We start from the raw sequence: 23328 nt of genomic DNA on the forward strand, positions 1-23328 counted from the left end.
CACCTCCATTCATTGATTATATAAACCTGTTGCCTGCATGGGTTCTATCATTTTCTGACTTCGATTCAGATCAGGCACTTGGTGCTTGGGAGTCAAGAGGCCCTGATGCTCCTGATATGAGCCCAGTCCCACGTGGGTCACTGAAGGCCCCGTGGCTCACTCTCCGGAGGAAGCCTGGTAGGAGCAGTTTGGTGGAAACAACTGTTCAGACCTTTAGTTAATCCAGGTGACATATCAGGGAAGAGGCCATTCAGCTTCTTTGTGTCACAGGGCAGTCCAGGTCTGAGAACTCATTGAATTCTTTAGTCCACGTGGGAGGCGAGGGTCTTCTTCTGAGCTTCCTGGACCACTCCCCTGGGGCTGGCGGCTTTTTCTGAGACCAGAATGGGAAGCCTCCGACTCTCATGTCTTCTGTCAGCAGCTGTTGCCAACATGTGGCCAGCCTGGAATTCCAAGCAGCTGTTTGGCCCACCCATCACTGTTCACTGGGAAATGGGGCTGGGGCTGGAATCTGGGCCTTTGAAGTGTTGGGGCCATCTTGGCTGTCTAATTTTGGTAGTCAGCAGCCCGCCTGGAGGAACTGCTGCAAAGCATCCTCTGCCACGTGGGGGGAGCTGGCTACTGGAACCTGGATCATCCCTAATTTTCAGGCTGCTTGGCCCCGGGCTGTGGAAGCAGACTTATTGCCTGAGGTTTGAGGGAATACAGGAAAAGCCCTTGTTCCCCTGAGGTTTCTTCCTCAAGAACACAGGCCTGGACTCTCACTGCTTTCTCTCAGCTGTTCATGGTGTCTGGATCTTGGAGGCCAGCCTTGAAAGCATGGGGGCCCTTCTTGATTCAGCTTAGCCCATTGAACAAGCATAGATTCAACCTCTAGCTGTGGCTCAGTCTGCCAGAACCTATGGATCCCTTTTCAGAATTATGTTTTTAAATGTACAAAATAAAATATAGATTACAAAGGAAACCAGTTGTATTGAAATATAGTTTCACTTTCTGCCTCTATCATCTATCTGTATCATTTATCTATCATCCATCCATCCATCCATCTATCCAGCTATCTAGCTACCTAACTATCCATCCATCACCTATTCATCTATCTATCTATCTATCTATCTATCTATCTATCTATCTATCTATCTGTCATCTATCTTTTTAAAGTTTGCAGACAGGCTAAGAAAGTTTAATTTTCTTTCTCTACTCTTCTCTGTAGCTATCTCACCCTGAAAGATCCTTCTGCCTCTTTCTTCTAATTGGATCATTCTTCCCAGAATTGCCATTTTAGGGAGCTGCCTAGGTCAGCCATGTCCACATCTTCCCTCCTCTCTTGTTATAGTCTTCTTTCTACAATCTACCTTCATCAGGTACCTTCCACCTCCTCCTGACTTTTCTTCTTCCCTTTATGGGCTGCCTTCTGCCATTAGACAGGCAGGGCCTCTCTTTATTTTTGCAGGTGTTTGTATTCCAGAGCATAGCACAGTACCTGAGACATAATTATTGTTCAATTAATGTTTGTTGACTTCAGACACTGTCTGACTTGTGCCCGGGCTACCCTCCAGGCAGACTTCAGGATGACAACTTTGCACTCTCATTGATGGGAGGCTTTCCAGCCTGTGTCACTCTTGTTCATGGCTATGTGGAAATCTGCCCCAAAGGGTCTAGCAAGAATGGCCTGGCAACAATGGGCTATCCCGAAAGTGTGGAGGACATACTTCTAAGCTTAATCTGCATTATTAAAATTTTCTCCATAACATTCTTAAGTATAGACTAGAGAGTCAGCAAATTATGATGTGGGGGCATTTGTCTCTGAGGGACAGATTTAGTGAAGGATCTGTATTTCCTCCTCCATAAAATGGAGATAACAACAGGATCTTCCCCATGTGAGAATCAAAAGGAATGACAATTAGAAAGTGCTTAGTCTAGTGCCTGGCCATAGAAGTGTTAGCCATTTAATGAAGCTTTAATTTGTACTGTTTACTATAGAACTGGTCCCACTGGAGATTTCACTAGCAACTCTCAAGCTGATCCAGGCTGACTCTGGCCAACTCGAGTCCACCTTCTCTGACTTTGCAGGTGACATCCCTCATCCCTAGCCCATAAGCCCTTGACTTCTTTTCCCTTGATGTCTTGGTTGGTGAGGTCTTGTAGACTCTCTGTTATCTTTTGAACGATCCTCAATTCTCCCTTCTTGGTGACTGTTGTGCTTTATGAACTCATTTTACAGAGGATTCAAGGCAGTGCTTATACCGGATTAGGGAGTTAGAACTCACAGGAACCTCAGAGATCATCTAGAGGAAAGTCCCTCATTTACAGTGGAGGTAACTGAGGCCCAAGGCCACCACAAAGTGACTTGCCCAGGAACATTGAGGAAATTCAATAGAAGCGCGGTATTTGAACCCAAATCCTCAGACTTCATATTTACCATTCTATCTGGTGTCATCAAAACCAAGCCTTTCTCTTAATGATCTTATTATGTTCTTTTATATAGGTAGGATTGTTTTCACTGACTCTATAAGCAGACAAAATCACCTAGTCCCAACTCTCCAGTGTTCACACCATTCTGGAAATCCCTCTTTCTCTTTATGTTTTCTCCATTTAGATGAGATTTGTCAGTTCTCCCCAGCTAGCAACATCTCCAACTCCATCAGGTTTTCCCTCAGTAAACAGTTAATTTAATTTATGCCTATGGAGTTAGATGCCCTTTCAGTCTTAGTGAGAATGATACTAACCCTGGAAGCCTTGGCTTCTTGATTTTCCAAAGGGGAGAGAGAGTCAAGGTGAATATGATTATCTCACTTTCACCCAAACTAAATGAGAATCAGAGAGGGTGTGTTACTGGACCAAGCTCATGCAGCTAGTGAATGGCAGAGGGCAAGGATGAGAGCCCAGATCTCCTAACCCTCCCACCACAGTCCTTTCTTCCATATTTAACAGTTACCACTCCTAAAGTTCTGGAACCCTGTCTAACTCAATTCCTTCAAGGACCTTCAAAGCATGGGACGCAATTAGGCAGATGATAAATGGTTCTACTAACTCATAATTATCCATGAAGGCTTTGGGATTTCATTTATTCATTCAGCACCTATTGGAAGTTGCACAGAGAAGGATGGGAGGAAGCCAACTGCTACCGGAAGAGAGGCATGAAGGAGAAAGCTAGTATCATCATTATCTCAATACTAATAGCTGGCGTGTAGCTATGGCTTTAAAGTTTTCAAAGTGTTCTACATGTTATTTCACTGGTTTTATTTTAATCGGGGCGTAGTTTGTTGTTCTTGCTGCTGTTTCTGAGAGTAGAAAGCAGGAGGATGGGCCAAAACCCCCGTTCCTGATTTCCAGGAGAGAGAGACCTTGGTTATTTTGGGGTGCTTCTGGAGACCATTCTGCTCCCACCAGGGGGAGGGTAAACCAGACATCACCTCTTTAAGGGATTCAATATCTTTCTTTCTTATGAGAAATCTTACTAGCTCCAGACAGAACAACTAAAAAAACGCCGCTCGCTTCATTTTCAATAATAAAGGGGCCTGTTAAAGTCGTCCTTGTTTCCAGAACATTCCAACCCCAACTCCATCACTTGGTCACTATCTCAGCTTTCTCCCATCTCCTTTTCTCTCCCAATTTGCCTTGCTCTCTTTTATCTCCTCGGCTCCCTCTGTTTGATCTTAGAGTCTTGGAAGGGCATACACATGTGAAGCCTGGTGCAGCTCAGGGAGGGGCTTCTTCGGGACACTCAGACTCTTTGTGTCTGAGATATTTCCTCCTCCTCCGTGGTTGTAATAACAACAACAAGAATAATAAAAATCCTGGCCAAGCAAAAACTGCTGAGTTCTGACTCAGCTCTGCCATCAGCAAGTGGCCACAGGAGCTTTCCAAGCCGGCTCTGACGCCTAATGTTGCAGTCCGCACTGCCTTGGCTTACAGGTGTTTCTTTTTTGCCGCATTGGATGAATGTCCCCCTTTACCACCCCACCCCCCATGTCTGATCCCTAACAAGGATTTGCAGGTGACTCAGCTCTTGAAGGCTCTTAAAAACACAATCTAAGCACTGGCAGGTCCCACCATGCTTGGAAGCTTTCAGGAAGAGGCCTGAGGATGGACTGTGGTTTGGCATCTCTGTCTTCATTATCATTAATAGACTGTCTCTCAGATAATGAAACCTTGGCATCAGTATCAAGTTATGAAGACCATTGATACCAAGGAAAACACAGATTATTGAAAGCAGTTTTTCCGTTGACTGATGGCACATGCAAAACATCTTTGTCAGAAGCCCTTCTCCAGAGATTTGGAGACATCTCTGGAGCTATCTCTGAAGCTATCTCTGTGGTATAATTCTAAGAATGTCTTTCCCCTCCATCTTATCCTTGTTCCATCCAGGGCCTGGCTACAAGCAATTTAATTCAATTTTCCACAAACAATTTCTAAATACATAATGTATGATAGTCATCGCACCACAGAGTTTACAAGCAATGCTATGAGGTGACCATTTTTGGTCCTCTCTGTTCAATGAAAAAAAAAATGAACACAAGAGAGGAAACAGAGCCTATTCCTTCATTCTTGTGTAAGATACCTCGCTAGTACACCACCTATTTAAGAAACTGGTCAGATAGACAATAGTGTAAGCAAAGGAGAACTCCAACAATTCAATTTCCTTTAATGTATCTAAAAAGACCACAGTCTTATTTGTATTACAAAATAAGGGGTAGGCTTACTCTGAATTATGCAATATTAAAACAAAAATTTTAGCTACTTTTCAGTTGCTAGCAATACAGAGTTAACATTAGTTATTAATACCTTTATGATTGACATGGCAATTGTTGATACCAGATCAAGATCTAAAAATCAATTAAAAATAGGTCATTCCATTAAGTGGTTCAAATCTTACCTCAGCCCCTTCACCTTTTGTTAGTCTGTTTGCCCAGAAAACGCTTTCCCCACAACCATTACAAAAGTAAACCAGACTTTCCCAAAGTAAAACTGCCACAAATTCCAAATTAGCTAAATGTAACTTAAGGACCAGAGGAAAATGCTATCTGAATTTTGATGGGGGGAATAAAATTGCTGACATAAACAAAAAAGGTGATATTTGGGTGGCTGTGAAAACCGTATTTCACCTTGGAGAATCCAGCTCTGTACTCTTTAATGTTGGATTTGGACACAATAGGCAGTTGTGTCCCCGCTGTGAAGCTTGTTGCCCAAGTCATGTTGAGGTTGATGTTTTTTGAGGCAATAAAAAACATATCCAAATGTCTATCTTGTTCTTCAGGTGTAGCCACAAAGTTTATAGCTGTGTAATAACGGTCATCCTCCTTAGTTAGGTGAAAGGTGAACTGATAGTCAATAAGAAGGGAATAGTAGCACGTTCCTTTGCGAGGATTTCCTTGGTAACGATTTTCCACGTCACATAATTGGCATTGATCTCCTTTGATTCCTTTGGTGGTGCAGATACACTTGCCAGTATTGGTATCACAGAGGGAAGCGTGGCCATGACATTTGCAAGGTTGACATGTTCCTCCATTGGTAGGATTGCCATAGAAGCCAGGCATACACCTCTCACAGTGTTGGCCACTTGTCATATTCTCACACTTTTCACAGATGCTTTCATTGATACACTTACTGTGTCCATTACATTGGCATGCTGGGCACTGAATGAAAGACCAGTTGTCTTCTTGACACATGTGAGAATGAAGAAGCGCCTGTGGATGGGGAGTCCCTGTGGGGGCCTGGAATAACGTCTTCACTGGCCCTTTGAAAGAGCCTTCGATGCAGGTCCCCTTGCCGGTGGCGCTGGGATCGGCACACCAGCCACAGCCAGGCTGCTCCAAACAGTGCCTACAATTGGCATAGCCAGAACAATTTTCTGGAGGACAGTTGTTCATGGTGTGCCACTCCATGCACTGACCAAATGGGAAAGAAGCCACATAAGCATTTGAATCCACACATTGCTTCTTGTTATTACACCATACGCACTCAGAGCCACCGTGGGTACACTCTCCACAGGACCTCCTCAAGGCACAGGGTGGACGACACTCTTCGACTCTGGGCCCAGCAGGCCTTTCACAGATACTTCCATGAAGTGGATGCATACAGGTTGCAGCCTTCAAGGCCTTGACATTAGGCTGGGACAAGATGGCGCAGTATTGGGCATCACTTGGTTCTGATGGCAGCCATTGAAGTAAGCTATTGGTAAATGGGGTCATATTTTCCCAGAACCAATGAGACACATTTATCTTGCGGAGACCGATCCATGGGGTCAAGGTTGCTTTGGATGATGGTAGTACTGATCTCATTAAACTCAACTGTTTAAGAACAAACTCCACCTTCTTCTGGGTGGTGAGAGAAGCCAAGAAGGCATTCATGTTCCTGCAGGACAACTTAGCATTGTCATAATTCTCTTTTGTGGTGAGAATTTTCAAACATGAATTTTCAATGAAATCCCAGTCAGTCCCACAGATATTTGCTGGCAAAGCAACACACTCTTGTTTTCTGGGTTCCCACTGGCAGTTCTGGTTCGTGGTGCAGCTTGTACAGCTTGTCTTCCTACAGTCAGTGATTGGATTATCCTTTGGACAATTCTCATATTTAGAAACATGGCCTTTGGGACAGTTGATGTTCACGGAGACACAATGATCCCGACACCATTGGCAGCCGTTTGTGTTGGCTGTGCAGCTGTAACAGTCTCTGTGCTGCTCACACTGGTGATGGTTGGCAATTCTTTTTGAAAAGCATTCTGCCCTGGTCTTCTCTTCTTGGGCCTCAGTCGCCAATTCCCAAGGGATACACTGTGATGAGTCCTTGTTCCACACACACCGGACTCCAGGGCCAGCAGCCACACAAGGGTCCTCACTTTGATGAGCTTCACACCTTTCTGTTGTCAACATCAGGATATCACTGAGCAGAAGGCTGTTGAAGCCTCCAAAGACATACATAGAACTATTGTACGAGACGGCCGAGTGGCCAAATCTATTCACGTTATGAGGAAGATGAGGTCTTTGAAGGACTGACCAGCGATCACACACAATATCATAGGCCATGACATCTGATGAAAAGCACTTAGCACCATGGCTCATGGAAGTATCATTGTGTGTGTTTCCTCCAAATATCAGCATGATTCCACTGACTATCACGGCTGTGTGCAAATAACGGGGGAAATGGCTCTCTTGCAGAATGGTCCACATCTGATTGTCCACATCATACTTGTACAGATCATCAACAAGCCTATGTTTGCTGGCACTGAAAGCCTTATAGCCACCATGTATGTAGAGGGAGTTTGTCTTGGCCTCATAGACACTACTGTGGCCATAGCCTCCTTGGACAAGGGCACCCCGAGTTTGTAAAACTCTCCAAGTATTCTTATTGATATCATATTCCTGCACATTGTTTAGGTAGCCATAGAACGGACAGTGACCAAAGATGACCAACATGACCACTCGACCATCTTTCGATGTGACAACGTGAGCTGAGTGTCCAACAACCTCATATGGCTCCTTTGCTTTGGGAGCCAATAAGACCCACGATTCCTTTTTAATGTGAAACACCCTTAACTCATTTGTCACATGGCCGGTTGAATCAATTTTCCCTCCATACATGTAGATTTTGTCCTTGTAGAGTGCCAAAGAATGACCATATCTGGGGACCACGTCATTGGCAGTCTGGTTCAGTGGAAGCCACTCCCTAGCGTCTAGGTCATAGGCCAGAACCATTTTATAATTAGAGTGGTTGAACACGTAACCTCCAACAACCCACATTATCTTCCCATGGACGACAGCTTGGTGGGCTGCCCTGGGCAGCTTTGGCCCAGAGGATTCCAAGCGACTCCAAAAATGCCTGGCTGGCTGGCACAGGAACGGCACAGCCAGGCCCCTGCCAATCTGGGCAGCACGAGCATTCTCCAGGGGAGCTGGCCTTGCAGGAGCCTCGATGTGGGCAGCCGCAGTCATCTGGACAGTGAGGGATAGATTCCCCTTGCCAGGATGGGGAACCCTGCCCCTTCCCAGGGCTGCTGCCCTCCGCCAGCTGGCATTCTCCCGGACCAGAGCAGCCACTGGGGCCGCCTCAAACCTGTAGGTGATGTGGAAGCCGGAGGAGTTGGAGGCGGCATCAGTCCCGAAGTGGAGCAGAACCCGGCCAGAGGTGGCCGGCACCTCCAGCACCGTGGCCTCCTGGCCCTGTCTCTGGGGAACCAAGAGGCCACTAAGGACGGCCACCAGGGGAGCGTCAAGGGAGTCCCCATCGTGGACGTAGAGGTGGTCCCCGCCGCCCTCTGTGGCAAAGCCGTGGAAGGCCAGGCGCAGGCTGCTGTGGGGCGGCCCCTCCAGGAGCCAGGTCCACTTGGTGTGAGGCGGGCACTGCCCGGCTCCGGGGGCCACCACACCGGCAGGGCCAGGTAGTCGGAAGCGGCCCCCGCAGGCCTGGCCCGGGGCGCCCCCACGACCGGCCGACCCCACGGCCCGGCCTGTGGCCGGCTGGCACCGGGCGCCTGTCGGGCAGGCCGCCGCGGCCGGGGGCAGCAGCAGCAGGGCTAGCAGGAGCGTCAGCAGGAGCCTCTCCGAGCCCGGCCCCCGGCCCCCCGCACCCCGGCGCCGCGGCAGGGCCCCCCGGGCCCACCTGCCCCTCTGCCTTCTCATCTCAGGGGCGCAGAGACGGCTTCCCCGGGCACCCAGACACCGACACCCAAGCTGACCCCGCGGCCTCGGACTGTGGCCCTTTGGATGGGCGCCGGGGACAGGGGGGAGGGAGGAGTGGGGGAGCAGAGGAGGAGGGGGAGCAGAGGAGGAGGGGGGAGCAGAGGGGAGGAAGGGGGAGCAGAGGAGGAGGGGGAGGAAGGGGAGCAAAGGGAAAGGGGGAGCAGAGGAGGAGGGGGAGCAGAGGGGAGGAGAGGGGGAGCAGAGGAGGAGGGGGAGCAGAGGGGAGGAGGGGGAGCAGGGGAGGAGGAGGAGGGGGGAGCAGAGGGGAGGAGAGGGGGAGCAGAGGAGGGGGAGAGGGGGAGGGGGAGCAGAGGGGAGGAGAGGGGGAGCAGAGGAGGAGGGGGGAGCAGAGGAGGAGGGGGGAGCAGAGGGGAGAGGGAGAGGGGAGGAAGGGGGAGCAGAGGAGGAGGGGGAGGAAGGGGAGCAAAGGGAAAGGGGGAGCAGAGGAGGAGGGGGGAGCAGAGGGGAGGAGAGGGGGAGCAGAGGAGGAGGGGAGCAGAGGGGAGGGGAGGGGGAGCAGAGGAGGAGGGGGAGCAGAGGGGAGGAAGGGGAGCAGAGGAGGAGGGGGAGCAGAGGGGAGGAGAGGGGGAACAGAGGAGGAGGGGGGAGCAGAGGGGAGGAAGGGGGAGCAGAGGAGGAGGGGGGAGCAGAGGGGAGGAGAGGGGGAGCAGAGGAGGAGGGGGCAGAGGGGAGGAGGGGGAGCAGAGGAGGAGGGGGAGGAGGGGAGGGAAAGGGGGAGCAGAGGAGGAGGGGGGAGCAGAGGGGAGGAGGGGGAGCAGAGGGAGGGGGGGAGCAGAGGGGAGGAAGGGGAGCAGAGGAGGAGGGGGAGCAGAGGGGAGGGGAGGGGGAGCAGAGGAGGAGGGGGAGCAGAGGGGAGGAGAGGGGGAACAGAGGAGGAGGGGGGGAGGAGGGGAGGAGGGGGGAGGAGGAGGAGGGGGGGAGCAGAGGGGAGGAGAGGGGGAGCAGAGGAGGAGAACAAAGGGGAGAGGGAGAGGGGGAGGGGGAGCAGGGGGAGCAGAGGAGGAGGGGGAGCAGAGGAGGAGGGGGAGGAAGGGGAGCAAAGGGAAGAGGGGGAGCAGAGGAGGAGGGGGAGCAGAGGGGGGAGGAGGGGGGGAGCAGAGGGGAGGGGGGAGCAGAGGGGAGGAAGGGGAGCAGAGGAGGAGGGGGAGCAGAGGGGAGGAGGGGGAGCAGAGGAGGAGGGAGCAGAGGGGAGGAAGGGGAGCAGAGGAGGAGGGGGAGCAGAGGGGAGGAGAGGGGGAGCAGAGGAGGAGGGGGAGCAGAGGGGAGGAGAGGGGGAGCAGAGGAGGAGGAGAGCAGAGGGGAGGGGAGGGGGAGCAGAGGAGGAGGGGGAGCAGAGGGGAGGAGGGGGAGCAGAGGGGAGGAGGGGGAGCAGAGGGGAGGAGGGGGAGCAGAGGAGGAGGGGGAGGAAGGGGGAGCAAAGGGAAAGGGGGAGCAGAGGAAGAGAGAGGGAACAAAGGGAGGAGAGGGGTAGCAGGGGAGGAGGGGGGTCCCAACCTTGGAGCAATACTACATTGGATGGAATAAAACTCAGATCTCATTTTTGATTCCTCTGACCCTATGGAGGATGAAAATGAAGCACATTAAGAGACATTGCCACTTAGTTGCCATTTTCAGTTTCTTTGAGCAAAATGGAACATTAAGGCCACTAGCTGGCCTGGAGTCAGGAAGAGCAGAGTTTAAATCTGACCTCAGACACTCGTTAGCTGGGTGAACCTGGACAAGCCCCTCAACCCTGGTTGCTTCAGTTCCTCAGTTGTAAAATGAACTGGAGAAGGAAATGACAAACCACTCCAGTATCTCTGCCAAGAAAACCTCAGATAGGCCCATGAAGAGTTGGACACCACTGACATTTTCCACAGGAAGAAGACCCAAAGAGCCTGGAAACCCCATCAGCGGTAAATATACAATGCTTTCACCAAATGGAGATATGGGGAGGTCAAACTCGACTTGGATTTAGAAGAAATCTTTTGTAAAGTCTTAGAGGAGGGTTGGAAGATTATGAGAAGTGCAACCCCATCACCTGTCTCAGAAAACACCAGAAGCAGTGAATAGTTTGAGAAAGTTTAGAAAAAGCCCCACCAAACCAACCCATCTAGAGCAGAGGGGTCAAACCCAAAGAGTGGCAGGACGTGGCAACTTCCCCAGGTGGTCCCAACCAGATTAGAGATTACTGGGAAACAGGTAGGCACAAGAGATCCAATGCAACAGAACATAGATAATGCTGATATGTTATTTTTAAGTCACTATGCACTTGCTGGGATCCTTCTGTTCAGTTAGTGACCCCGTTTCTATTTGAGTTGGATGGCACTGAGGTGGTATTGAAGGATGAAATGGGAAAGGACAACAAATAGATGAAAAATGCAAGTTGCCTAGTCAGGTGCCTCAACAAACCATTTTCTTCATGTAGGGCAGTAAAGTCTGTACCTTTGGACTCCCGTTGCATCATAAGAGAAAGGAGAAGCAGAATTAAATAAATATGATGTGAGCTACTGGAATAAAGAAATCTTCCCAGGGGAGGAGCCTAATGGGAAATGACACAATCATGAGAACATCAAGGGATCAATCGGCAGCCAAGTGGCACAGCGGATAGAATGTTGACCTTCATCAGGAGTAACTGCCAGCTGTATGACCTGGGAAAGTCACTTAATTCTCTGTGCCTCTATTTCCTCCTTTGTAAAATGGGCACTTTCCTCCTAAGGAAATAATCTAATTTTTGCAAAGTACTTTGCAAATAAACCTTGATGCAAATATCATTAACAATAATATTTTCAAGGACCTGAAATATGGAAAGCTCCTGCCCACTTGAGAAGATTCACAAGTATGATTATTATTAACAAGGGATGAAAAAAGATCAATAGGTAGATTCTTCTGCATTTACTGTTTTTTGATCACAAAGGAGCATCTGACTCAGTCAAATTCTCCTGTGTAGGCACCACAGTCCTACAGCAGTCGTCGAAAGATGTACAAAAAATTCTTATCCAGCGACCTTCTGATTATTGCTATCAAGGAAGCTGGAATATAGAGACATATTCTATCTCTGTCTCTATCTATCTATCCATCTATCTATCTATCTATCTATCTATCTATCTATCTATCTATCTATCTATCATCTATCTATCATCTATCTATCTATCTATCATCTATCTATCTATCTATCTATCTATCTATCTATCTATCTATCTATCTATCTATCATCTATCTATCTATCATCTATCTATCTATCTATCATCTATCTATCTATCTATCTATCTATCTATCTATCATCTATCTATGAAATTTCAAGGTGTCTGCACAGACATAGGGGATGCCAGGCTACAATGGAAATGATTGTTTTCTTCCAAATGACACACCTTTCAGATAACCCTAATTTTCTCTGACATTGTACTAATTACAAAGGAACACCACTGAAAAGAATTCATCCAAATTATCTACATGGGAGAAATTAAATAGATGAAACACTTCTTGTGAGGACTAAGATGGGGCACTCAACAAGATTGCTCGTCATTATTTCTGTAATGATTTGAAGTCAGAATGGCAAACGAGAAAGAAAATGGACTCTCTGGCCTTGGAGAAGCTTCATGGTACTTTTAATGGGGCTAAACTGAAACAAAGACCCCCTCCCTTCTTTCCCACTTGTATTCTTCCAGAGATGCTCCATGGCTACTCATCACAATATGACCCAGGCTCAAGATTTTAAGTTGTAGACCATCCAAAGGGCAATGAAAAGGACAATGATGGGCATGAGTAGACATCAACATTTTCCCAAGCAAGAATTTCATTGGAGATGTGTGAAGAATATCACCAGAGAGACATGTATAAATGGAAAAGGAGCTTGACCTGTCTTGTATTAGAACAAAGGTTAACTGATGGGCAATTTGTGTGAACCCATTGTCATCCACACAATCTAAAAGATCAAAATAAAAGTCCCCATCATGATGGATAAATCACTTGCAGAAATCACTTCCACTTTTATGGAAAGAAATGACTAGGAAGGAAGGAAAGAAAGTAAAAAGAAAGCTAGAAAAGAAGGGAAAAAAAGGAAGGAAGGAAATGCTTATTATATGTCTAACATTATGATAAGAGCTGAGGCTGGAAATATAAAAATAGCTTCTGCTCTAAAGAGCTTATATGGGCAGCTAGGTGACGTAGAGGATAGAGCACCGGCAGGAGTAGTACCTGAGTTCAAATCCAGCCTCAGACACTTAATAATTACCTAGCTGTGTGGCCTTGGACAGGCCGCTTAACCCCCATTGCCTTGCAAAAGTAAAAAAAGAAATCTAAAAAGCTTATGTTCTCATGTAGAATGATAACTGGGACTGGGCACTTGGGTCTAGAAAACTGTAGGGTTGGTATCTGGGAAGGAGATCACCATAACCCATTTGGGTTGATGAATGCTGGATATGAAATCAGGAATACCCAGGTTTCAATCTGGACTCAGTCTCTTAACTACCTGATGCTAGGCAAATCACTTAACCTCTGTCTGCCTCAGTTTCCTCAATTATAAAAAGGAAATCCCAATGGCACCCACCTCTCAGGATTATTGTGAGGATCAAATGAGATATTTGTAAAGCATGTGACACCTTATCCAGCCCTGATGGAGTTCATTTCCTTCCCATCTTTTCCCCTCCACCTTACTAATGGCAAAGCTGAGTTGATGGTGGTTCCTTGTCCCTGAACTGTAGGGAGCATGGGAAAGAAAAGGGTATGGTGAAGAACAATGGGATGGGGGATACCCGGTGAGGAGGAGATGAAGATATCAAGGTTGGAACTTTTCCTAAAATAGTGGTGATAAGAAGGCATGAATGGGTTGTCCTCCATGCCAATGATGGGAGAGAAGACCCACCTTGACAAGCTCCCTGATACAGTGAGAGATTTGCTGAGATGGAACCAGGTTAACATTCAGTGCTTCATGGATCTGTGATCTTGTTATTAGGGGAATATTCTCTGGTTGTACAGACTGTGATCTTTCTCAACCTTAACTTATAGTTTTCATGAGTGGCTGGGGCTCCACAGTCTTCATCTTATGGCCAACTCAATGAGGATGCACCTAGTAGGAACTTAAGAAATGTTTGTTGATGGCTTGTGGGAACCCTCCAAAGATCACCAGGAAAGTCCTCAGACCCTAACCAGATAGTTCCTCACAGACCCTGTACCTGGAGATCTGGGTTACCTCCATGCTGCCATAATAAGGGACTTTTGTTTTTACTAATGTCTTAACCACCTTAGTCATATATCCAGAATAAAGTAATTAGAAAATTATTATTATTATTATTATTATTATTAGGTTTTTGCAAGGCAAATGGGGTTAAGTGGCTTGCCCAAGGCCACACAGCTAGGTAATTATTAAGTGTTTGAGACGAGATTTGAACCCAGGTCCTCCTGACTCCAGGGCCGGTGCTTTATCCACTGCGCCACCTAGCCACACCAAGTAATTAGAAATTAAAATAGGGAAGTTTCCCTATGGCTTTCTGTTTTCAGTATTTAATAATTAGGATATGGGGCAGCTAGGTGGTGCAGTGGATAGAGCACTGGCCCTTGGAGTCAGGAGGACCAGAATTCAAATCTGGCCTCAGAGACTTAATAATACCTAGCCGTGTGACCTTGGGTAAGTCACTTAACCCCACTGTCTTACAAAAACTAATAGTAATTAGATATTTAATTAACATACTTGTTGAACTCTGTCATTAAGTATTTAAGGGCTTACTGCTTATCTGATGTTATTTCTATTTGGAAAGAATCATTTTGAAATGGAAAGATTTTTTAATCCTCCCCCCTGAATTCATCGTTCTACAAGGTTCAGTTTTATAGTTTTCTTCGTCTGCAAGGGTTTCTTTTATTGGGGGAGGGCAGGGATACAAAAACCAAAGCCCCCCACATGGAAGCACCAAGGAACACTGTCTTCCAATCCTTGTCCCATTCATTCACTTTATGCCTTCATTATGCCCATATTCAGTATCAATGTAGGAAGAAAAGAACAGAACTGTTTAACCAACAACAGTCCATTACTTTCCCCACTTAGGGAGAGCCACAGATCTTGGGGGGTTTATTAATTCATAATGTTTTTGAGCCTGCATCTTATTATACTTTTTATTTGAGGTTAGAAACCATCCTGGTTACTGCCCACACGCAGCTGAAGTCTAAATCAAAGGATTTCAAACCCCACGAGCTTTCCTATGTGAACGGGGAAAGAGGCAAATGAATGTCTCCAGTCTGGGTCTCAGACACCATCTGAAAGAGGAGGGAGACTGGGAGGGAGGATAAGATTAAGAGAAAGAAGCACAGCAGAGGATTGGGCTGGACAGAGTCCAAAGACCAGGGCCTGATTCTTCCTGCCTCTTCTCTGGATTACCTTGTACCAGGTTCTTGCCCACTTTGAGCCCCTGAATCCTCATGCAGATGACCTTGAAGCCCCTTCTCACTGTGCAGGCTTGCCATCTTATGATAGAAGAACATGGTGGGCAGTGGCACTTTCACTGCCCATTGAGGGCATCTAGACCAAAAGCAATCCCAGAGGCTAATGGCCCTTTCTTAAAACTTGCCCACAGGCTGCTGTTGTTTCCCCCAGTTTTATTCTCTCCCAGTCACTGGAGTTGTCCATTATAGAAGATTCTAATAAGGCGTGTCCATTAATCTCTGCCCTGATTGATTCCAGTCTGATTTGTAGAATCCCAGTTTAGGCTCTGGAAGGGGCCTTGGGCACTAGTCCATCTCACACTCATCTTACAGATGAAAAGTACAGAGAATGGCCTTTCCACCTTCACCCAGGTAAGTTCAAAGCCAGCATTAAATTTAGATCTTTGATTCCAAACCCAAGACTCATGATTCCATTGGGTTTTGCCATCACCTTCGATCAGTTCCATTGAACAAGCCAGAACTAAGCTAGGCTTGAGCTAAGTAGAGACAAAACCCAAATAGCCTCTCCTTTAGGGAGCTCACACTCCTCTGGGGAGCACCCATGGGCAAAGGTCTATGCTGTCAGAACTTGCTCATTGATGAGGGAGGGAGCCCTTCCAGGGAAGTGAGGGTGGGGGTCTCTTGGACATCTGGGCTCTGCTTTGGAGGAAGGCAGAGATCCTAGAAGGGATGGCTCAGGAGGCAGCACCCTGCTGACCCAGGGTGAGCTCATACCAAACCCAGAGATGGGAGCAGGGCGTTGGGTGGGGCAGCCCTTGGTCAACGGTCTGGGATGCTCATGTAGTCGCGTCTCGACAGTCGGCCACTCAACAGCCGCTCTTTTCCTTCCAGCCTCTAAAACTGACCTCAGTCCGGTTTGCTTGAAGCTGGTAATGAGGTATAGTCACATCCCATATTATTCTCGCAAGATTTTTGACCTGGTTTTGTCAACTTCAGGGACATGAAGAGGACTGGCCTAAGATTGGGATTCCTTTGTTGTTTCATTAAAAAATAAATCTCTTTTCCATGTCTACTGTCATGTTCCCTAAGAGCCCAATGATGTGAGGGGACCTGGGAAATGAAGCAGTGACAGGAGATAAAAACTTGTGTCTGGGCCTCCCATAGGAGTCTGTGAAATGTCCTTGGCTCCTGTGGAGGGGCCTGCTGTCGGCATTCCCCAGGGCTGGCGGCCTTCTCTCACCATCTTAATTAGTGAAATGGTCTCTGGTGGAATGTCAGCAAGCCGACTCTTTGTGAGGAATGAGCTTGAAAGGACTTTCTGGGTGGGTGGGTGGGTGGGGGAGGTGGTGGCAGTGCTGGGCAAGACTCCAACCCCTACATGTCCATTAACGAGGGATGAGAACAACACCTACTGTTGGGAAGATCAAATGAGAGGAGAATGGGAGCGTGCCACACAGTAAGTGCCATCGAAGGGGGAGCTTTCCTCCTTGCTCTTCCTCCCTGGGGCTTTGCCCTGGCCATCTTCTGGGTCCAGAATGAACTTCCTCCTTCATTTTTCCTCAGACTCCCTCACTTTCTAGAAGTTGAAGCTTCTCCATGGAACCCAAGCCCCAAACTGCTGACATTTCATTGCTTTGGATATTCTTTAGTCTACTCTTTGTATTCTTCAAACCCTTTAGGGTTTCTATTCACTTATAGACACCCTTGTGGTTGTCTCCCCTTCAGGAATGGTTCTTTCTGAGTCAAGACTAGATTATTTGGGGGTTGTGCCCTACCCCCAGAGTCTAGTATAATGTCTGGACCCTAGGAGATGCTGGATAAATTTGATTGATTGATTGATTGAGCTTACAAAAATGCCTAATGAATAATTTTCAAATGAATTTTCTACTTTTGAACCAAACCAATCAAAAAAAGTCCTTGTATCTTTGCCGCCTTTGGCTGTCGAACACAATAACTTTTTCTGACTCTGATTGTGAGGGGCAAGACTTGGCCTTGTGGGTGAGTTGGCGAATTGTTTTCTGATCTGATTAAGCTCAGATGCATTCCCCAGTAGTTTCCTAATCAGGACTCAGATTTTAAGAGTTTGACAGGTGGAGAACTGGACTTGATTGTGGAAAGAGTTGAGTTTGGATATCCCATCTGCCCAGTGTTGAACTCAACCTCTCCGAGACACAAGGCTTTCCTTTATTAAAATAATGATAATGATGACAACAACACTCATTTTAAGGTGGAGAATACTAGGTGCCTTCCTAAAGTCTGTGATCAAGCCAAGTTGATCTCTATCCTGTGTACTCCCTACATCACAGTCTCTAAGGGATACCCACAACCTTCCCACACTGTTATCCTCCAGGCCAGCTTGGGAAACACTGGAAATGGATTCGACCCTTGGAACCCAATGGGGCATCCCAATAGTAATTGGACACCTTCTGGGGATGCTGGACCATTTTTCCAAGGGCAGGCTGCCTGTTGATTTAGTATTAGAGAGGCACCCTGGTACAAACAATCCAAGAGGAGACCCCTGCCCACCCTGTGACAATGGATCTGTTCCTGTTCTAATCACAGTCTTCTTGCCTTTTTGGAAAACCTTTGCTTAAGAATCTAAAAAATTTGCAGTTCTGTTTTGAACCATTTGGCCAGAGACTTGGCAACCTATTAGATGAATTTCTGGCCTCTTGAGTGTGCTGCCTCTTTGATGACTATAATCCAGATTAGATTCAAGTGAGGCAGAAACTTTGTAATCAAGTTAAATCATTAGCAAAGCTTTCTGATGAGCAGGTAGGGTACCCCTAAAGACACTATGCCCATCATTCATCTCCTTACTGGAGAGTTTCTGCTCTCCCCATTCTGATCTGAGCCTATTGCAATAATGCCCCTTTGCTGTGATCTGGTAGCAACCTAATCCCAAAGAAAAAAGCATTAGACATCTCTGGTTGCGTCAATGTGTCTTCATTCCTTCAGGGCTCAGAGGAAGATGGGACTAAAATATGCTCAAAACTAGTTAAGATCAAAATGAGAGTTTGTTCGGTCTTCTACCTCCTAACTAAAGAAAAGGAAACAGAAAAAGAGAGAGGATTTCATAAGAGCTACACACTGAAAAGGAAGTACCATACAAACAAAATTATCTCCCTTAGATTAAAACTCATTAGAAGCCAAGAAAATCCTAGGGTCCTAGATCTCTAGCTGGATAGATCTTGAAAGTCATCTAAGTCAAACTTCTATTTTACAGACGAGGAAACTGCAACCAAGCAATTGCCCATAGTCAAACAGCTAAGAATTTTATTGGTCTGATTTGAACACAGTGTCTAGTGCAACCTCCCATGAAGTCAAAGTTGAGCAAGTAAAAATCTCCTCTTAGGACTAGTTTCCACCTGTAATTTCACTTCTGAGGACCCCGACCCACTTCCCCCGCCCCATCAGTGAAGATTGTGGACATTCTTTGTGAGTCACTGTGGCTCCCAAATCAATTAGCTGATGACCTCTGGGAGGAGTCTCCGTACATTTCTAGAGGTTGGTGGTCAGAAAGCAGATTTACTGTTCCCTTCTAATGCCTTCCCAGTGGTGACACATCTGTCAGAGTAGACCCTCCCCTTGCCTGACCTTTCCTGAGTAGAGAGGACCCCTACGGCAGATGATCTAGTCATTTCAGCGTCCACAATACCTAAGGCAGCCCAGATCTTTTGAGTTGTAATGTAATGCCTTCCACACGGCAGGCTAGAAAAATATTTTTCACGCATTAAGTATTGGTTTTCTATAATACTTTGATTAATAAATGAAAAGGCAGCTACAGAGTGCCTTTTTATCTACAGGCCATGGACTGGAAGGCTTCACTGCCTGGGGGATTCTGTGAAGTCTGGAGCCCCTCATCAATTGGCCTCTGTTACAAACTCATCCCAGGGAACTAGTCTAGATGGGAGATGGTGGCAAGGAACATGAAGAAATCATGGCTGTAGGGGGAATATTTGGCTTGGAAGAGGAAAGGAGATGGAGTCTGGAGTTTGAACTGCAGGGCCAGGCAGCCTTGAACCAGAGGGACCTACAGTCATCCCCAGATCCTTTGGGATGCTTCTTTCTGATTAGGCCAGATAGCCAAAGATTATCTGGTTCAAAAACTTAAAAGAGAATAAAACAAATCATTGTTTCATAGACTAGGAAAACATGGATGTGAAAAAATGCCATCCCAGCAGTCTTCTCAGATGAGGCATCATGAGCATTCTGGCTGTGCACTGTGGTTCTCTGAGGAGAGAATTCAGAACCTGGCTTTCATGGTGAGGGTGGTCTCCATGAAATCTTATGGTTTCCAACAGATGTCTTTCATGGAAAAGCAAAAGTCTGTTTGCTCCTATCCATGATAAATGGATTCTTTAGAGTTGGTCATAGACTATAGCAGGCAATGGAGCAAGACAGATGGAGAGTTGGCTTGGGAGAGAGGAAGACAGACTCCAGGACTGCTTCCAGATGAACTAGAACAAGGCCCCTTGGCCTTTGTGTCCTCCAAATAGAAGTTACCATTACTGGCACCAATGGCATGCAGAGAGACATGTTTCATACTAGGGCTCCCTGAACCCTTTGAATCATCCACAGACCACTGGTTCCATTGGACACCAGATTGTTCTCAGCCACTGCCCAGCCTGTATAAGAAAACTGTCTTCTGCAGAGACTTCTCTCCTGTTTCTCCAAAGGCTATAAATCTAACATGTTGCAGCCCTTTTTAGTGATTACCTTCTTTCTGAACTTTCATCCCTTTCTAACCTTTGTTTTTAAAATCTTCTGAAAGAAAATTTTTTAGGAAAGCTTTGTAAACTGATGTCATGCACAACGGTCTCTTTCTGAATTTCTTTGGCTTGCTTCACTCTTACCGAGCAATTGGTCACATTTATTAAGCATCTCTTAGGTGTTAAGTATATGAAAAGAGGCAAAAGAGTTCCAGACCTCAAAGGGCTTATGATCTAATGTAAACAAATATTTACTGGAGAAAATGTCTGAAGTCAAGAGAAGGAGGGTCTTGTTCTCAGAATAGCCAGGAGACCAAGTCACCAGATCAAAGAGTATGTAGAAAGGAAAAAGGGGCAAGTAAACTGGGAAGGCAGAAGGGATAGGTTGTGAAGGTGTTGAATGCCAAATGGACCGTTTTGTATTTGCTCCTGAAGGTAATAGGGAGTTACTGGAGTTTATTGGGGGGGTGGCACAGTCAGACATGTGCTTTAGTAAAATTCCTTTAGTGACTGAATAGAGGATGGGCTGGTGGAGACAGCGCCTGGAGTCTGCCAAATCTCTCTCCCTACCCTACCCCCTCACTATTTACTTTAATCATCCAAGTGTGAGGTGATAAAGGGTGTGGGGGTATGGTGGGGTAGGTGGATGGTAAAAGATCAGAGAAGAGAAAGGACTATATGTGAGACGTGGTACAAAGGGCCTCGGTACCAGATTGGATAAGGAGGGGTGAGAGAAAAGGAGGAGGCCAGGATGACTCCCAGGTTGGGAGCTTGAGGACCTGGAAAGAGAGTAGTGCCATCTATAATAAGAGAGTAGGAATGAGGTAAGGTAAGGTATGGGGAAAGATAGTTCCACTTTGGACACATATGGACATATTCTATATCATATATTTGGCCACAATAGATGCCACCATTAAGTCAATTGATGAGTATCTCAACAAAAGGAGGAAAAGGATAAAATGCATTAGCCAACATGGCAGTGTCTGCCATCTCACATTCTCTTTGTCTGAGACATCTTGCTTTGTCACTCTCTTCCCCCTGAAGAAAGTTCTAGGCATTTTAGAACCTTCTGCACTATGCAAAGAGAGCATGGAGGGTACAAATCTTGGGCGGAAGAAGGAGCCGGAAGAAGAGTTGGGTTTGGAGTGGAGCTGCTGTGTTTTGGAATCCACCTGCCCCAGCTGCCCACACCAGCCCTGGCATTCACACCTCTGCCCACAGGGTAGGAGACAGTTACCTAAGAAGGTGGGTCATCGACCCAGTCCAAAGCTGCACGGTGGTAAATATTGCTAAGTGAAAGCTAACATTGTCATTTCTCTATAGAATCATTGGTAAGTTTGTGATTTAGCATCTGTTCATATCCCAATAATAAAGGAACCCTATCTATTATCTGATGTCAGACCAGAGCAGGGAAAGGACTACATTTCCCAGGATTGTGGATGAGTTGTTTCTTCATGGTCCCATGAACCGTAGCTAAACCTGAAGTTTTCTTGAAAAGTTACTAGAATGGTTTGGTGTTTCCCTAATTACTTTCCTTAATTCCTTAATTACTTTAATTACTTAATTACTTAAGGTTAAGTGACTTAGCCAGGGTCACCTGGCTAGCAAGTGACAGGCTGGATTTGAAATCAGATTTTCCTGACTTCAGACTTGGTGCTCTAGCCACTGGGCCACCTGGCTGCCTCCAAATTTCCCAGGATGCCTGAACTTTAAGTCAAGTTCCATTTGCAGAGACGGTTTGCCCACTTCTTTCTCAGTGTCAGGAATCTTGGAGAATTTCTCAAACCACTCTAGGAGAAAATTATACCTTTTTGTACCAATTAGTTACTAGCTCAATACCGTTCCTTGCCCAGGTCTATTAGCATGGTAAGCAACTGGCTTCTTGGCAGGAATTCATTTCACAGTCCTCAGTTTGCTAAAAGGATGGAGACAAAGAGAACCAATTGCCATTGTAGATGTCACCCTTGGACCCAGGCCTGCGTGGGGGCAGATGTGTTGCCTAGATCCACTTGGGCCAAGGGCAGGTAGTAGTCAGTCAGTTGATCAGCCAGCTAGCATTTGCTTTTTTTTTTAAATTTGTTTTGTTCAAGATAATAGGGTTAAGTGACTTGCCCAGGGCCACACAGCTAGGTCATTATTAAATGTCTGAGGTCAAATTTGAACTCAGGTCCTTCTGACTCCAGGGCCAGCATTCTATCTACTGTGCCACCTAGCTGCCCCTCAGCTAGTATTTGTTAATCAATTATTATGGGTTAGGGAATAGGGGCACAAAGAAAGATCCCTCCCCCCAAAACCCAAACCACAAACCCACTCCCCAGATAAACAGCTCTTTAGTAAAATGAAGAAGAGCCAATGAAAACAATTGTAATCAAACAAAGACATTCAGGCTAAGTCGGGGGTCGCCTTGGAAGGAAGGCACCAAGGTTCAGATTTTGGTACAGACTATGAAAATATAGGCCAAGATTCTGACCTTGCTGAAAAAATCAAGCCCCAGTTGGAAGGTACCATGCACTAATAGACTGGGTAGTTGTGGCAAGATACAAGTGAAGTTTCCCCAGACAAAGTTGGGGATCAACAAATGCATCCAAAATGACCCCCTGCCTTGGCTGCTCAGTAGCCTAAGCCAGGAGCATCCTGGTCTTGAGATGCAGTTTTGTCTCTGTGACCCACATTCTATCCATCCGTCTCCTGGAACGGTTGCCTGTCCTGAGGGCAGGGGCCAAGTCCTCCTCTCCCTGCGAGGTTCCTTCTCCTTCATCATTTCAAAGGGAGTTCTGCAGATGTGGCTGCCATAAAGGTGACTTGGTAAGAAAGCCACAAGGTTTTGAGCATCTACTGGGGTGCTCGTGGGGAGCCCTGAAAACACCTGCTAATGTTCTCTTCCCCCAAACGCAGCTACTCATCCAATCCTTCCTGCATCGTCAAGCAGAATTAATGGTTAATTCCTACTCAACTCTCATGAGGAAGCAGCAAGTGTGGAGAACATACCACTGACCTTAAGAAGATCCGCATGGATGGTGAGCGACATTAGCACGTTAGCACACTCCTGCCTTCCTCCTTCACCCCGGCATCCTCCCGATCGAGACATCTCCATGGAGGTCTATCTGGGTTAAAACGTGGAGCTTCTCTTGGTGCTCTTCTCTCTTCCTGAGCTTCCTCTTGGGACTGGCCTTGCTTCATCTTCTGATCGGCATCCCGTTTGTGGAGGTTCAGGATAAGTCATATGACCCTTTGTGCAGAGGAGTGCCAGTTCTGATCCACCTTCCTCCTTCCCCAGGCTCTGGGGGCTCTGGTTTTGACTCAAGAACAAACCGCTGGGAAGCATCTCTGCTTGAACAAAGGGCATGGGAATTACAGAGGAGAACAGAAGATTTCTCTGCCCATGTGAGACAGGCATCCACATAATGGGCAGCCAGTCCAGTTGAGGGAGGGTCTCTTAGGCTGTCATTTGGTCTTTTGAGCTTTTTTTTTAATTTTATTTTTATTTAAGGCAATGGGGTTAAGTGACTTTCCCAAGGTCACACAGCTAGGTAATTATTAAGTGTCTGAAGATGGATTTGAAC

The 23328-nt window shown here is 46.8% G+C and overlaps 1 pseudogene; it reads right to left on the bottom strand.

The window, feature by feature from the left end:
- Positions 1-4628: 4628 nt before the first annotated feature.
- LOC141493591 (attractin pseudogene) lies at positions 4629-22859 on the bottom strand (annotated as a pseudogene).
- Between the last annotated feature and the right edge of the window lie 469 nt (positions 22860-23328).

Source organism: Macrotis lagotis, chromosome 7, assembly GCF_037893015.1.
Source record: "Macrotis lagotis isolate mMagLag1 chromosome 7, bilby.v1.9.chrom.fasta, whole genome shotgun sequence".
NCBI classification, from domain to species: domain Eukaryota; kingdom Metazoa; phylum Chordata; class Mammalia; order Peramelemorphia; family Peramelidae; genus Macrotis; species Macrotis lagotis.